The 16,271-nt window shown below is 49.4% G+C and overlaps 1 long non-coding RNA gene across 1 annotated transcript; it reads right to left on the bottom strand.

Moving 5' to 3' along the window:
* Nucleotides 1-7,786: 7,786 nt before the first annotated feature.
* Nucleotides 7,787-14,657, bottom strand: LOC148532078 (uncharacterized). Its single transcript, XR_015877779.1, has 2 exons — nucleotides 14,349-14,657; nucleotides 7,787-8,398 (listed from the first exon to the last, which is right to left on the bottom strand). It is a non-coding gene; the product is annotated as an uncharacterized LOC148532078 (long non-coding RNA).
* Nucleotides 14,658-16,271: the final 1,614 nt, after the last annotated feature.

Raw genomic sequence — 16,271 nt, 5'->3', positions numbered from 1 at the left:
TTCAAATTGCGGATTCTCTGCTCAATGCAGGACCAGTGACTTTGGGGCACATTTAACAGGAACCCCATGTTGATAGAGCAGTCTCTGACATGTTAAAGAACTTTTCTAGAAATAATATTCGTTGGAAATAGTCATTTATTTTTTTGTGGTACTTTTCCATTCAATCTTTTTTATTTTTTTATTTATGCCGCTTTAAGATTGTGGTAAGTTATACATAGTCAGGGATGGAACTAGGTATTTAAAGGCCCCATAGCAAAAGTTTGCAAGGACCCCTATGTATTACCCAATGGTGAATATTTATATATATATATATATATATATATATATATATATAACAAGAGATATGGTAAGAACTTACCTTTGTTATCTCTGTTTCTACGAAGTCCATAGGGTCCACAGGGTGACCTTGGGGGTATAGCTGGATCCTGGATCCTCGGGCACCACGGAGTTAAAGCTTTCAGCTGCTCCCAGGATGCACTTGGGTCCAACCTCCCCTATACCCCGCCCCCGAGCCACAGGCACCTCAGTTGGTAAGCAGCCCAGGCCGGAGGAGGAGATGAAACAGAGAGAAGGAAGACTGGAACACACAAGAACCATACTCACAGAAACGGGAGACGGAAAACCGGTGACCAGTCACACAGCCCATATGAAGACAGGTGCGTCAGGGCGGGTGCCCTGTGGACCCTATGGACTTCGTAGAAACAGAGATAACAAAGGTAAGTTCTTACCATATCTCTTGTTTTCTACTTCAGGGTCCATAGGGGTCCACAGGGTGACCTTGGGGATGTCCCAAAGCAGTCCAACTAAGGGCGGGGACGCTCCTGTGCTGATAGGAGAACCCGGCGCCCAAAGGATGCATCCTGAGAGGCAAAGGTGTCAAACGCATAGAACCTCAAAAAGGTCTGAATGGAAGACCAGGTGGCCGCCTTACAGAGCTGAACAGCAGAGGCGCCACGTCTAGCAGCCCAAGAGGGACCCACAGACCGAGTGGAATGAGCCTTAACAGAGGCTGGAACAGGTAAACCCTCCTGCATATAAGCCTCAATAATAACAGAACGAAGCCAACGGGCTAGAGTCTGTTTGTTGGCAGGCCAACCCCTCTTGTGAAAACCAAAGAGGATAAACAAAGAATCCGACTTCCTCACAGAACTAGTCCGGTCCACATAAACCTGGAGTGCACGGACAACGTCTAAGGAAGTCTCCCCAGCCGAAAGATCAGGCGACTGAAAGGCTGGTACAACAATTTCCTGATTAATGTGGAACCTGGAAACCACCTTAGGCAGGAAATCAGGACGAGTGCGAAGCACCGCTCTGTCCTGATGAAAAATCAGAAAAGGGGGACGACAAGAAAGCGCCCCCAAATCTGAAACCCTCCTGGCAGAAGCAATTGCCAAGAGGAAAACAGTTTTAAAAGTTAGCCACTTGAGCTCCACTGACTCCAAGGGCTCAAAAGGCGGACCCTGTAAGGCCCGAAGAACCACCGCCAAATCCCACGGGCCACAGGTGGCACAAAGGGAGGCTGGATTCTCAAAACTCCCTGGAAAAAGGTGTGTACGTCCGGCATAGCAGCGATCCTGCGCTGGAACCACACCGACAGAGCAGACACGTGCACCTTCAGCGAGGAAAGACGTAATCCTAACTCCAAACCCGACTGAAGGAAAGCCAGAATACGCGAAACCCGGAACACCTGGGGATCATAGTTTCTGGCTTCGCACCACTGAAAGAAAGTGTGCCACACTCTGTGATAGATCCTCGCGGAAGCAGGCTTGCGCGCCCTCAGCATGGTGGTAATAACGGAGCTAGAAAAGCCCCGAGACCTCAGGACGGCTGTCTCAAGAGCCACGCCGTCAAAGATAGTCGACTCAGATCCGGGTGAAGACAGGGCCCCTTAGACAACAGGTCCCGCCGTTGAGGTAGGAGGAATGGAGCGTCGATGGACAAGCTCCGCAGATCGGAGTACCACGGCCTTCTGGGCCACGCTGGGGCCACCAGGATCAGTGTGCCTCCGTCCTGTTTGAACTTGCGCAGGACCCGAGGCAGCAGAGATATTGGAGGGAACAAGTAAGCCAGCTGAAACAGCCATCTCACCGACAGCGCGTCTATCAGACTTGCGCCTGCGTCCCTTGTCCTTGACCCGTACACGGGCAGCTTGTGATTGTGACGGGACGCCATCAGGTCCAGCTCTGGCAGCCCCCACTTGTCCACGAGTAGTTGGAATACTTCTGGATGAAGCGACCATTCCCCGGGATGCACGTCGTAACGGCTGAGGAAGTCTGCCTCCCAATTGAGGACTCCTGGGATGAAAACTGCCGAGAGAGCTGGAAGATAGCGCTCCGCCCAAGCCAGGACGCGGGACACCTCCGACATCGCAGCTCGACTGCGAGTCCCTCCCTGGTGATTGATGTACGCCACCGTGGTGGCGTTGTCTGACTGCACCTGAACGGCCCTTCCGTGAAGAGCGGTGCCGGACGACTGCAGGGCTCTGTATACTGCCCTCAGTTCCAGGATGTTGATGGGAAGAATCGCTTCCTCCGCCGACCAACGACCCTGAAGTGACAAGGAGCCTGTCACCGCCCCCCAACCCCAAGACTGGCATCTGTCGTGAGCAGAACCCATTCCGGGATCCAAAAAGGGGCGCCCCTCTAGGAGATGAGCTGTCTGCAGCCACCAGGCTAGGGACAGACGCACCTCCGAGAACAACACCAGCATCTGAGAGCGGATCCTGTGTGGCAATCCGTTCCATTCCGAAAGAATTAGCCCCTGCAGGGCCTGGAATGGAACTGGGCAAACTCCACCATGTCGAATGCCGACACCATGGACCCCAAAACTCTCATCACTGAGTGCACCGACACTCTGCCACTGCTCAGACAGCCGTGAATCCGCAGCTGTAAGGAGGAGACCTTCTCTGGAGTCAGAAAAATCCGTTGCTGACGAGAGTCCAGCAGGGTCCCCAAATGAACCATCCGCTGTGATGGGATGAGGGAGGACTTCTTCCAGTTGATCAACCAGCCGTGCGCCTGTAGACAAGCGACCGTCAGGTGGAGATGCTGGATCAGTACCTCCGGGGAGCTTGCCAGCAAGAGGAGGTCGTCTAGATACGGTAGCAACCGTATCCCCTGGCTCCGAAGGTGAGCCGCCATGACCGCCATCACCTTGGTAAATACCCTTGGTGCCGAGGAGAGACCAAAGGGTAGAGCCCTGAATTGGTAGTGGTTGTGGAGAATAGCAAACCGCAGAAACTGTTGGTGCGATGTTGCTATAGGCACATGGAGGTAGGCGTCCTGGATATCCAGGGAGACCATATAATCCCCCGGTTCCATCGCCAGAATGATGGAACGCAAAGTTTCCATCCTGAATTTGGGAACCCTGAGAAACCTGTTCAGGGACTTCAAATTGAGGATGGGGCGATGAGAGCCATTGGGTTTCTGCACCAGAAACAGCGTAGAGTAATACCCCATCCCACGTTGAGACTGTGGTACGGGTATAATGACCCCCGCCGTCAGCAAGGCCTCTATGGCTTCCTGAACCTGCAAGGCCTTGGTTTTGTCCTGAGAAGGACTTGTGCAAAAAAAAAAAACCTGGCAAGGCGGCCTGTGCCGAAAAGACAGGGCGTACCCCTGGGAGACCACTTCTCGCACCCAGGCATCCGTGGTGGTATTGTGCCAGCACTGGGCGAATTGAAGAAGTCAGCCTCCCACTCTGGGGTCCCCCAGAGGGAGGCCCGTCCCATCACGCAGAAGGCTTATCTTCTGGCTTGGAAGAAGGGCGCCTAGCACTCCAGGCTTGCTTCTTTGGCTTTGAGGCGGTCTTGGGTGCGGACTGCCTCGGGAAGGACTGACCCTTTGCCTTGCCCTGAACCCGAAAGGAACGAAAGGCCGAGCTCCGGACCTTAGCAGGTGTAGTAGCTGAAGGGAGGAAGGCTGACTTGGATTTCGCCAGGGTATCTACTATTTTGTCCAGGTCCAGACCAAATAGTAATTCTCCATTAAAAGGTAAGGCCTCCAAGCCTTTCTTTGAATCCGCGTCTGCTCTCCAAGACCGCAACCACAAGGATCTACGAGCAGACACTGCTGCCGCCGAAACCCTAGAGGTCAACAGGCTAGCATCCAAAGATGCTTCTCCAATGTAGGAGGCGGCATCTCTCATCTGTCCTAACAACGCCCTCTGGACGTCCGGAGCTTCATCCGTAAACGCGTCCTCCAAGGCGTTGGCCCACCCCTCAATGGCCTTGGCCACCCAGGAGATGGCCATGGACGGCCGGGCTACCGCCCCTGAGAGAGAATAAATAGACTTTAAACAAGTCTCCACCTTCCTGTCCGTAGGATCCTTCAGCGAGGATATAGACGGCAATGGCAAAGTAGCACTCCTGATGAGGCGTGTTACATGGGAATCGACTGCAGGCGGAATTTCCTATTTCTTACAATGCGCCTCTGGGAATGGATAATTGGACGCCAAGCGTTTCTGTGGCAGGAAACGCTTACTGGGTGTCTGCCAGGCCACCGCCATGTGATCAGTCAACTGATCAGACAAGGGGAACGCTGCAGAAGTAACCTTAGCTCTTTTAAAACTAGGATACCTCGACTTGGGAGCGGGTGCCTCATCCTCAATCAGAAGAATGGCCCGCACCGCCTTAACCAGAGCCCGCACATTGATGGAAGACTTAGTGTCTACCTCCTGGACTGAGGCATCTGAGGCAGAGTCATCCTGCACCTTACCATCATCCGAGGACACCTCAGAATCCGGAAGATGCGCAGCCTGCGCCATGACTGAGCGTTTAGACGCCCTGGAGGGCACGTCACTGCGCAACATCGACTGAAAAGCCGAAGATGTTGCCGCCAAATCTTGGACAGTGTGGGAAAGCGCATCCACCCAGGGTGGAGGAGCTGCCACAGGAGCCTGAAACGGCACCACAGCCTGCTGTGCCACAGGGGTGGACTGAATATACATTGGCAACCCCGCATAGGGACCAACAGGCTGAGACCCCGGGGGAGTCTGCAATAATTGTGGGACACCCGGGGAATGGGGGATGGCAGGCTGGGGCAACGCCCTAGTAGGGGCGGCCGTCGGGACCGACAGACGGTCCGCGATGGACACCAGCACCTGGGAAAACATCGCCCATGGTGGCTCCTGCGACATGGGAGGTTTAGACATACCAGGGAGCGCCTGGCACCGTCCACACAGGCCGTCCTGTGACAAATCCTCCCTATCCACTCCTGCAGAACAGCGCCTGCAGGAGAACAATACCGGAGCCCCGGAGTGCTCAATCTCCTCCTCGGACATGATGTTGGAAGAAAACGTGCGCACTCACCCGTGTGCTGGACAACAGCCCACAATATGGCACCGTGTAGCACACAACTGTATGTGACGGACCTCACCAATACGTGATCTATATAGGTGGTCAGTAGAAACACCCTTCCCCCGCACACCTGTAGGGCTTGTAGGAGAAGGAAAGGGATAGGTATAGGCTGACAGTAAGTAGAAAAAAGACACAGACAGGCAGCACTAGCAAAAGTCACATACCATGCAGGAAGATATACTCACTGCACCTTTCCACTACAATCAACCTCCCAGATTCAGTGTCTGGGAGGGCTATAGCGCTGTGTACACTGTCCTTTTGCAGGGGAGAGGTACACAGGGGGACCGGTCCGCGTGCTCCCTGAGAGTATCCACGCTGCCACAGAGAAAATGGCCGCTGGAGACCTCAGAGGAGGAGTGGCCGAGTATCTGCAGCTCAGCGACGCCAGACTCTGAGCTGAGGGGAGGAGCCGCTAGACAGGGAAGGCTTCCTCCCCTGGCTAGCATATTAACCCCCGGGTTGCCGGCATCCCGCTTGCCGCGATATTAACCCTGGTGGTCTAGTGGTCTGGCGGGGTATGCCTCCGCTGAAGGGGGACCCGCCGCCAGCGCTAGCGCCCCCGGTCTGTCCCCTAGACCGGGGGCATGGGACTGCATTTGAAAGGAACCCGCGCACCGCCGCTAATCAGCGGTGCGCGGCTTACCTGATCTCCCCGGCGTCTTCCGGCAGCAGTCCCGGGGGAAACCAGAGTCCGGCTAGTACAGACTCTGGCTTCCCCTGCCGCGATCCCCAGTTCAGTGCTGGCGTTGCGGCGCCAGCAGGGAGAAGGAGCGGCAGCGTGGGCGTCTGTACAGACAGCCCAGCGCTGCTGCTCTAGAGAAAAAACTTAGTTAAATTTATTTATTTTTTACTATAAGTTAAATAAAAAATTAAAAGCTTTAGGGGGCTGCTCCTGCAGCCCACCCCGCAGGGTGACCCGACTCCGGCCGGGCACCATCTAAAACTGAGGTGCCTGTGGCTCGGGGGCGGGGTATAGGGGAGGTTGGACCCAAGTGCATCCTGGGAGCAGCTGAAAGCTTTAACTCCGTGGTGCCCGAGGATCCAGCTATACCCCCAAGGTCACCCTGTGGACCCCTATGGACCCTGAAGTAGAAATATATATAAATAAAACACATGTAACTTTGACAATGAAGGTGCCCCCTCCTCAGCTCTGGCCCCATAGCAGCTGCAACCCTTTGGTAGTTACACCCATGCTGATAGTGTAGATCAGTGGTTCTCAAACTCGGTCCTCAGGACCCCACAGAGTTCACGTTTTGCAGGTGCATCATTACTTGCTGAGACATTTTAAAAGTTTTACAGGTGGAGCTAATTATTTCACTTGTGATTCTGTGAGACCTGGAAAACATGCACTGTTTGAGGTCCTGTGGACCGAGTTTGAAAACCTGTGTTGTAGATCACAGGTTCTCAAACTCTCTTCGCAGCCCCTAAACAGTGCCTGTTTTCCAGGTCTCACAGAATCACAGGTGAAATTAGTTTCACCTGTGGATCTTTTAAATTGTGTCAGTGAGTAATGATGCACCTGGGCTCCTGCTGGGTGACCTGCAAAATGTGACCTGTGTTGAGTCCTGAGGACAGAGTTTGAGAACCACTGGTGTAGATAGTTACCATATAACAATTAGATCAGAGGTTCCCAAACATGATCCTCAAGGCTCCCCAACAGTTCAGGTTTTAGAGATATCCATGGTTCAGCACAGGTGGTTAATTCAAATTGACTGAGGTACTATTTAAGTCACTTGTGCTCAACCATGGATACCTCTAAAACCTGAACTGTTGGGGAGCCTCTGAATTAGATTAAAGTCTAATTAGATAGAATTTAACATAAGTGGCAAGTGGTTAAATCTTTCTACAGACCGCTATTGTGGTATGGCTAGAAAAAAAATGTTTTCCCACAACGTTCCAAGGGATTTTAAGGGAGTTGTGGGTTTTTCTGATCTACGTATCCACAAAGCTGCTTTTTTCCTCCCCAAACATGGTCATCAAGTATTTACACCTGTGCCAGCTCCAATGCAGTGTGTGCACATAGAAGTATCCTTCTTCTTCCAAACAATACTATATAGTTGCAGGAAAGGGACTAAAAAGAAAATCATGCTAAATACAGCATAGGATGGCTTGTTTACTTTTACAGGACTTTTGTATTGTGAATTTAAAATGTTCTCTATCACAATACAAAAACAGGTATAAGGACAATTGGTATTCACTGTTTGTACATCAACTGCATCCAGGCCAAAATGCCAGAAGATAATGATAAATTCCAATATATTAACCGGACCAGTTATTGCTCTGTGCTTCCATGCATCTGCTGTGCACATGTTCATTCACCCTTTGCCTGCAGTATTCTCAGCATTTTCCCCATTGCTTACCATGTAGAACAACAAATAATGTGCTTTCACCTGTAAAGCTGAATATGAATGAGTGACTGGGTAATACACATTATATTTCATTTATTTATTTTGTACAGAGTCTGCAGATTAGTCTGTTGTATGTTAGCAGGAGCATCCAACAGATTGCAAAGTATCCATACAACATGCATAAACACACAAACCTATGTATTTGTACAAGTGTTCCACTTAACTATGTGTGAGAGACATTTAGGTTTATTCAAGTTGTCTATCTGGTTCCAATTGAAACAGAATGAAAATCAAGAGACCTGCAGGGATATGGTGTCATTTTATTGTTCCCCTAGAGGCACTGTACAGAAATCATTCATCTCTGCCCCGCACTTGTTCCTCTGTGATTTTCTTTAGTTGAGAAACTGCTCATCTGCACAAGGCCATTGGAGGTTTGTTCTGTTCCACTTCTGGTATGTTTCCATGTAATCTCTGGTGGTACACTAAGCCATTTCATGTGCTGTAATAACATCATCAATAACCTGCCCGGTATGAACCACCACTTTGTTACAGATATTCAAGTCCTTAAATGGTCAGATTTTGGCGTATTCCCTGGATCATGCGGTTCCAACTGGCCCAGTCTCTCACGACTACTTATTTGGCACTAGATTTCCAACTGGATTTAGAAGAATAACGGCTCCCCAAGATGCAATACCTGAGTGAGAAGGACAACACCGTGACACAGATATATACATTCTCACATTGCTATTATGGTTACAGAAAGTGGCAAATGCAGATCTATATAGGGATTCTAACAGGAAGTCTAATCAGTAGCCTCCAAGTAACAATAAAAGCATTCTATCTACTGTATAAATGTTCATTAAAACGTAGTGGCATATTTTCTGCTCAAACACATTGGAGGTGTTGCAATGGAATATGTTTTATGTTACTACCTGCCAGTAAAACAGTGCATAGGACATAATAGTCATATTGCATTTTTCTACTTATTGGGTCGCAGTAAAATGAATTGTGAAAGCTAAAACAAATAGCAGCACTGCCCCTTCTCCAAGGCACAAGACAAATGTAGAAAGACATTGGGATTCCCAGGTTACATTCCTTTGAAATGTCTCATCTACTTATTACAGGAATACTTCATTATATTTCACCTAAAGCCTCCCACAAACCTCACCAAGTGATACTGTAGGACCCCAATTGTACCAGATTCTTACCCTCTGTCACTATTCATTCTATCACGCAGGAATCCAACCAAATCTTTAAAATAACTGTTTTGGATGGTGTTAGTTATTTATGCTAAGACAGCAAAGCGAGTCCCTCCTGGGAAAAAAAAAACAACAGAATTCTGGTCTGAGCCAACCAGAACTGCCATTAGGGAATACACCTGGGAAAGGCAGTCAATGAATACCTGAACGCCTATACGTTGAGTAGAGCTGGGGTACACATCCGGATCCTATATGCTAAAGGAAGAATCCAGCGTAGAGCATTACACACAGCTCTGAACCCAGAACAATAGCAAGGAACCAAACCTACACATTAACTGGTAAGAAACACTGGGGGAGATGTAAGAAGCGGTATAAGCGCACGTTAGGTGCGCTGATATCGCTTCTCCCCGATGTATGATCAGGGGTCTGAGCGGTAAATGACAGGCGCTATGCGCCCCTGTCATTATCGGCGCTGCCATCTACAATATAGCAGCGCCGATAGCCTGGGCCATGTACGAACGGTCAGATTGCCTGACCGTTCAGCCAGCTGTAGCTATCGACAGCTACAGCCTGGCGCTGCCCTATCTCCACAGCGGGGACAGAGCTGTCCCTGCTGCTGGCTCCAGGCCGGGATCTCGCGATACTTGTGAGATCCCGCGCATGCTCAGTGGAGCCGGCCGGGACAGAGACACAGGGCACCAGCACTAGGCTGATGCGCTGTAATCTCTAGCGGGTAGAGCGGGAGGGGGGAGTTAACGCTCCCCCTCTTCGGCCGATGAGATGTTCTTACATCTCATCGGTAGTGCTTCCTGCTTTGCCTCGGTAAAGAGGCGAAGCAGGAAGCGTTCTAGCGGCACGTTAAGTGCCGCTATCATAAATCTACCCCATTATTCTTACACTGTTTGGGACGGCGCACCAGTGCAAACACTGAATCACAATATAAACTTTATACATGGCAGGGAAACATTCAGTATTCCTGCACAACCAAGAAAATAAGAAGCTACAGTTTAATCTCACGGATATTATTTTAACAAGGCTTTTTGGACCATCTAGCAATAACTTATTGAGATTAGCTTTATGCAGAGATTATTATACACTTTACAGGAGACACTGGGGGAGATGTATGAAGGGACAATATGGGGATTTAGTGATATCTGTGCACATTATGTTGTGTGCTGATACTGCTTCTCCCCCATATATTAATGTGCAGTTGGGTGGTATCATACCGATGTGCCACCCAATGTACGATTGACAGCTGCAGTTGCCCTAACACCACAGCAGGGACAGCACTGTCCCTGATCACAGCGGCTGCACACGACATCTTGCATGCTTGTGAAATCTCGCACATGCCCAGTGGAGCAGTCGGGAAGGAGACAGCACATCTGCACTGAGGGCTCTGGCAGGGACTGGCGGAGGGGGGAGTTCACTCCCCCAATCCGGCAGATGAGATGTTAATACATCTCATCGGCACTGCTTCGCTGAGATGAAGCAGGAAAAGTTATAGCAGCACGATTGTGTATATAATTAAAGTTAACACTTAATAAATACATATTTTGCAATGAATGTAACTCATAGGGCGGAATTCAATTGATTATGCGGTCCGGATCTCCCGTCTAAAGTGACAGGAGACTGCGGGCCGCTATTCAATTGATGCCGTTTTTCACGCTGATCGCGCCCATAGAGGACAGGAGACTATGGGCCGCTATTCAATTAGAGGTCAGGCTTAACCGCGTAAAGCAGCTAAACCCGACCAAAGTTCTGGGCGCGACCGCGAAAAGTGATGTTTGGGCGCCCAAAAAGGTCACTTCACACATTTCAGCTCTCCTCCCCCTGGGGCTGCGAGCTGAAATGTAGCGCTGGCAGCTGATCGCGCCTGACAGGAGCAAGAATTGAATAGCTCAGTCAGGCGCGATAGGGGCTGGAATCAATTGAATTCCACCCATAATATACAGCTATTTAGGAAACACTTCTGAACCTACACACATCCCAAAAAAAAATAAAAAAAATTGTGCTTTGGGAATTCCCCTATCTGTAGTAATTACATAGAATGCATATATATATATTTTAGTACTACTAACAAGGTCTGTAGTGTTCTTCCAATATGAAGATCAAACACACACACACAAACCCCCACCCCTCCAAAGGCTCCAACATTCTACCACAACACAACTTTTTATTATAAGACGTCTTCTGATTGCACAGAGAACAATGACATTGCTGATTGTGGTGCCTATTCCCTATGAATGTCGCATTCCCTTAAATTGGATGTTCCAGAAAGATGCTGCATCCTAGAGACTACACTGAATGCTGAAGTAAAGTATCTGCAAGGTGGCAGAGAAAACCAGGGTCACTTCTATTAGACCAGGGATTCCCAACCACGGTCCTCAAGGCACACTAACAGTCCAGGTTTTAGGGATAACCATACTTGAGCACAGGTGACTTAATTAGTGCCTCAGTTATTTGATTAAACCATCTGTGCACAATCATGGATATCACTAAAACCAGGACTGTTAGTGTGCCTTGAGGACCGAGGTTGGGAATCACTGTATTACAGTGGGAGGAGTACTTAGGTAAAAAGGTTATACAAGACTGGGGTGACCAGTGCGGTTACAACTTGGAGTGGACTTTTTGCTATTTATTATTACCCACCGCAACATTGAAGTCTATGCACATAAAGAGGTGTCAGCTCAATCCAGAGAGCAGCCAGCGCTGGCAATCAGGACATGGAGGAGTGCGGTGGATATCACATTACCAGCGGAGACAAGAGGCCGCTGTTAGACCGCGGTGTCGGCCGGGTACGTGTCTCGCATACAGCCGTCACTCTGTCCTGTATTTATGAGGTGACTCCCGATATACATGCCATCACCGTGTGGAGGGGTATTCCAACAAATCCCTCTTACCACATCCAGCGCTTTACATCTAATCGAAAGGAGCTCCGGCGCACCACAGATCCCAGCCCAACACTGACACCATGCTTATGCACCAGATACCCAACTGAGGGGGGATTTTACCGTTCATTAAGTATTGTGTGAAGTGCCATTTAGGTGGACTTATGGTGGTACAATCAGCGCACCTTTACTAAGTATCTACAATATAAAGAGCTCCAGTGCACTAGAAGTATCAACAAAACGCTGACATTCAAGTCATTTGGATACCAAATATATTTGATGTATCAAGCGGTGAGCATTTGAATTTAATTGTATCAATCTTGTTGCAGGAATTGTAACATCCTGTTGAAATGTATTATCCATAGAGAGATTTTTATTATATGTGAAGTTTACTATTGTATGTATATTAAATGATTTTATGATTCAGAGAAGTTTGTGATGTGGATTAATTGGGTATATTGAACTACATAGTAACAGCAGAGCAACTTATATATTTTTTCTTCTGCTAGGTATGTCAGATTACCAACAGGACATTTAAGTTTTGCAGTGCGGTTTATTGTGTATGAGAATATTGGTTTCTCAATTTGACAATTTCAATCTGTTTTTTCTGCAATATTGCAAATATTATATATGGAGCGCCAGGTGTGAACTGAGGATTTCAGTTTTTCTGTTCAACCTCAGTTCGTGTTGCTATGCAAGACTGGGGTGCTTCATGCAGATTCCAATGAGTTACTCACATTTTTAGGAAAATAAAGTGAAACTTATTGGAGATATATTTTTCCCTTCAAAAATATTAATGAATGACTAATTTCACTCAGGAAAGATTTTTTCTTTGAAATAGAATTATATTACCCATCACCCCAAAATTCAGCTGTATTAGTACTTTTTCCCCTAGTTCCCCAAACTCCAGTTTTTAAGGCTATCCATGCCCATATCCAGATGGTTAAATCAAATTGACTGAGGGAACTATTTAGGTCACCTATGCTCAACAATGGATATCCTTAAAACCTGGACTATAATGGGAACCTCAGCCCTAACTAATACACGGAGCACAATTCACCTTCTTTGACTCCAATACATCTAGTACTCACCCTCTGCACCCCAGATTTGCTCTCAAGCAGTGTCCTCCAACTTGCTCTTACTAGATCACACAGACACACAGTCTTCCCTATAGCTTTGATTAGATCTCCGTTTCTCCCACACTACCTCTGACTGGATTGTAGTGTCCACCCCCACATTCTGGGATTGGATTGCACACAAAGTGCACCCCACTGAACCCTGTTGGGATGTCACACACACTGGCTCATCCTCCCCCACTAATCCTTTTGGATCTCTCACACAGTGTGCCCCCCCCCCCCCCCCCAACTCCTGGTCAGATGTATCACACAGTGCCAGCCCTCCCCCCCCGCTGAACCCTGGTTGGAATTAACGCAGCACCTCCCCATTAACCCTTGACCGGATCTCACACGGTGTACCCCCTACTACCCCGATTGGAACTTCGTTGCTTCCCCACTACCTCTAACCCGATTGGATCTTTCACAGTTACCCCTCCACTACCCCTGGATCTCACCCATTTACCCCTGATTGGATGTGAGTATTATCCACTACCACTGATTGGATCGCAGTGTCCCCCCCACTTCTTCAGTTTGGATCAAACACAGTTATCCTCCCACTACCCCCAATTGGATCATACAAATTGTCCCCCTCTCCCCCTGATTGGATTGCAGTGTCCACCACATTACCCCCGATTGGATCTTACACAGTGCCCACCCACTATCCCCGACTGGACCTCACACACATCTAGCTCTGGCTAAACCTCAAACACAGTGCCCTCCCTCTGGATATTTACATACAGTGTTCCACCACTACCCCCGTCTGGACCGCTCACACACAGTGTACCCCCACTACCCCGATTGGAACTCAAGTGTTCCACCACTACACCTAATTGGATCTCACACCATGTCCCCACAACCACTACCTCTGCTTGGATCTCACACACAGTGTCCCCCCCCCACCCCCCCATTACTCCTGATTAGATGTCAGCGTCATCCCCCCTTTAGGATCTCAGTGTCTCCCTACTATCCCTGATTAGATCTCCGTGTCTCCATGATTGGATCTCACCCTGTCCCTCTACCCTTTGTTGGCTCTCAGTGTCCCCCAACTACTGATTGGCTCTCAGTGCCCCCACCACAACCCCTAATGGGATCTCACACTATGTTCCAGCCCTCCCAGACTGGACTTCACACTGTACACCCACAAGCACTGGCCCCCCGATTGGATATCACATACAGTATTTCACTGGATCGCATACACTGTACCCCCACTGATGCTGACCTCCCACTACCCCTTACTGGATCTCAGGGTCGCCATGTCCACCCACTATCTGATTGGACCTGTGTCCTCCCTTCCCACTACTCCTGATTGGATCTCAGCGTCCCCCACACGACCCCTCCCCCCTCTCTTGCTCTCATTACACGATCACCCTTCTCTCCGGTCCTCGGATACGCTCCAAACACCCCTTCTCCACCCCCCTCATCTTGATCAGGTCCCATCTTACCCATAGCAAACAAGACCTGAACCACGGTCCCTATGGGGGGGTTGCCTCCTCTGAGAGACTTGCGTGCATGGAAGTAGATATATCCGCTTGCACCGATAAGGCCGCAGCCAGAGATCATCCGACAGCCCCAGCAGCCCTCTCTGCTAACAGGACGAGGAGAGGAGTCTGTTGTTCCCCCTGCAGAGGACATGTCTGAGACGCCGGAAGTGGGGCAGCCTAGCGGAAGTGGCAGCACATGTCTGGTTAGGTTACACTTCTACAGCGACCTCCTGTACCGGAAACGCCGCATCTGTCTGACCCGGAGCCGGGAAACCTAAAGGCAGCGTTGTTAGTTCTAATGATATCAATACAAATAAAAACATATTCGCCTAATTAGACATTTTTTTTAATATAAACCTATTCAATATTCATTTTTACTATCAGCACTAACCCTGACACCAGGGACAAAGTCCATCCCATCGCCGTATAACGTGCTCTGCTCCATAACATGCCCCGTTCCCTGGCTGCAGTCAGGGATCAGTGAGAAGGGGTTTATCATGAATTAAGCCGTCATTACATAACTTTGTGAGGCGCTGCGGAACCCTTGTGGCGCCATATAGAGGATAATAATAATTCTGTTATATTTTATAATACCAGAGAACAGGTGCTTTTCAGTGTACACTTTTTATGGATGGTCTTTGGTGGGGTACATTTGCTTGCATGAAACCACTGATGGGAAACAAAGGGACATCCGTGCTGTGGGGTACGGTGGGCCAATCAGGGAATAGGCCGATGGTTTATGTACATCTCCCATGGTTAGAGATCTGTACTGCACATGTGACTACAGTAGCAGTGACCCTTAGCCACAACATGATTGACATGCTGTGGTCGTCTAGGACAGGGCGGTGCTGGACTGCACTCCCGAAAATGATGGTGTGTCTGCCCTGATTTGTGGGAGTGCCGACGCCAATGATCGCGTCTTCCGACGCAAATTATCTGGTCCCAGAGCATAAGCTGCCCGGCCATTCTGAGGGTTGCTTAGATGGCCGACATTCACGCAGTGACCCCATACTGTGTCCAAAGATGCAGCTACTGTGTTACTGCGTCCACCTCTGACTCGGGCCCAAAGGACTATGAGCCTGACGCAAACCCGATGGTTTACATACAATTCCTATTGTTGGAGATATGCGGATCAGCTACAGAGCTGGATGGCCATTCTGAGTAGCCTAATGCCAGGTACACACTAGGACGATGGATCTGCCATCCGGCCAATCGTCAGCCGGATGTGTCGTGACTGACATTTACATGTGCCTGCCCAGTTGTGATGTCAGTCACCGGCAGCATCTGCAGCAAATGTACAGGCGGTCGGCTGACCGCCCTCGTACACAGCACGATCTGCAGATATATTGGGCCATCAGCTCTGCTGTACAGCCGACGTGATATGTCTGTGAACGACATCGTTCGCAGACATTTCGCTGGGACACACCCGCCAATCTATCGGCCAGTGTATACCAAACATTAAGCTCTGCAATGCCATCATTGGGCGGCTTAGGTGCCTACTGTGGTATTAGCATAATTTTGCATCGTTACTAATAGCTTGCAACTCTGAATCAGGCCCTATAATCACAGCCCTATGAACTATATAAATAACACATTGAACTATGGGCCTGATTCAGAACCGGACGCTCTTTGAGAGCGCTCGCTCTGAATCAAGGCATCCCTGTTTTTTTTTAAAGATGGCCTCCTGGCCGCTTGCTAAGCTGTGGGTGACCACCCACAGCTTTAGCGAATGGCCAGGTGATGGTCACGACCATCGGAGCTTGCGACGAGACCCTTGTGGTAGGATCTCGTTCCAGCCTCAGTGAGCTTTTGGCTCCAATAGAGCCGGTAGCTCACCCACTGACATCACTCGTGATGTCAGTGGGGCCGCCCTCAAACGGCAGG

The sequence above is a fragment of the Taudactylus pleione genome, unplaced genomic scaffold, assembly GCF_031769625.1.
Source record: "Taudactylus pleione unplaced genomic scaffold, aTauple2 ptg000085l, whole genome shotgun sequence".
In the NCBI taxonomy this organism is placed as follows: Eukaryota; Metazoa; Chordata; class Amphibia; order Anura; family Myobatrachidae; genus Taudactylus; species Taudactylus pleione.
The sequence above is the reverse complement of the archived record's forward strand: the minus strand, read 5'-3'. Positions and strand labels throughout refer to the sequence as shown.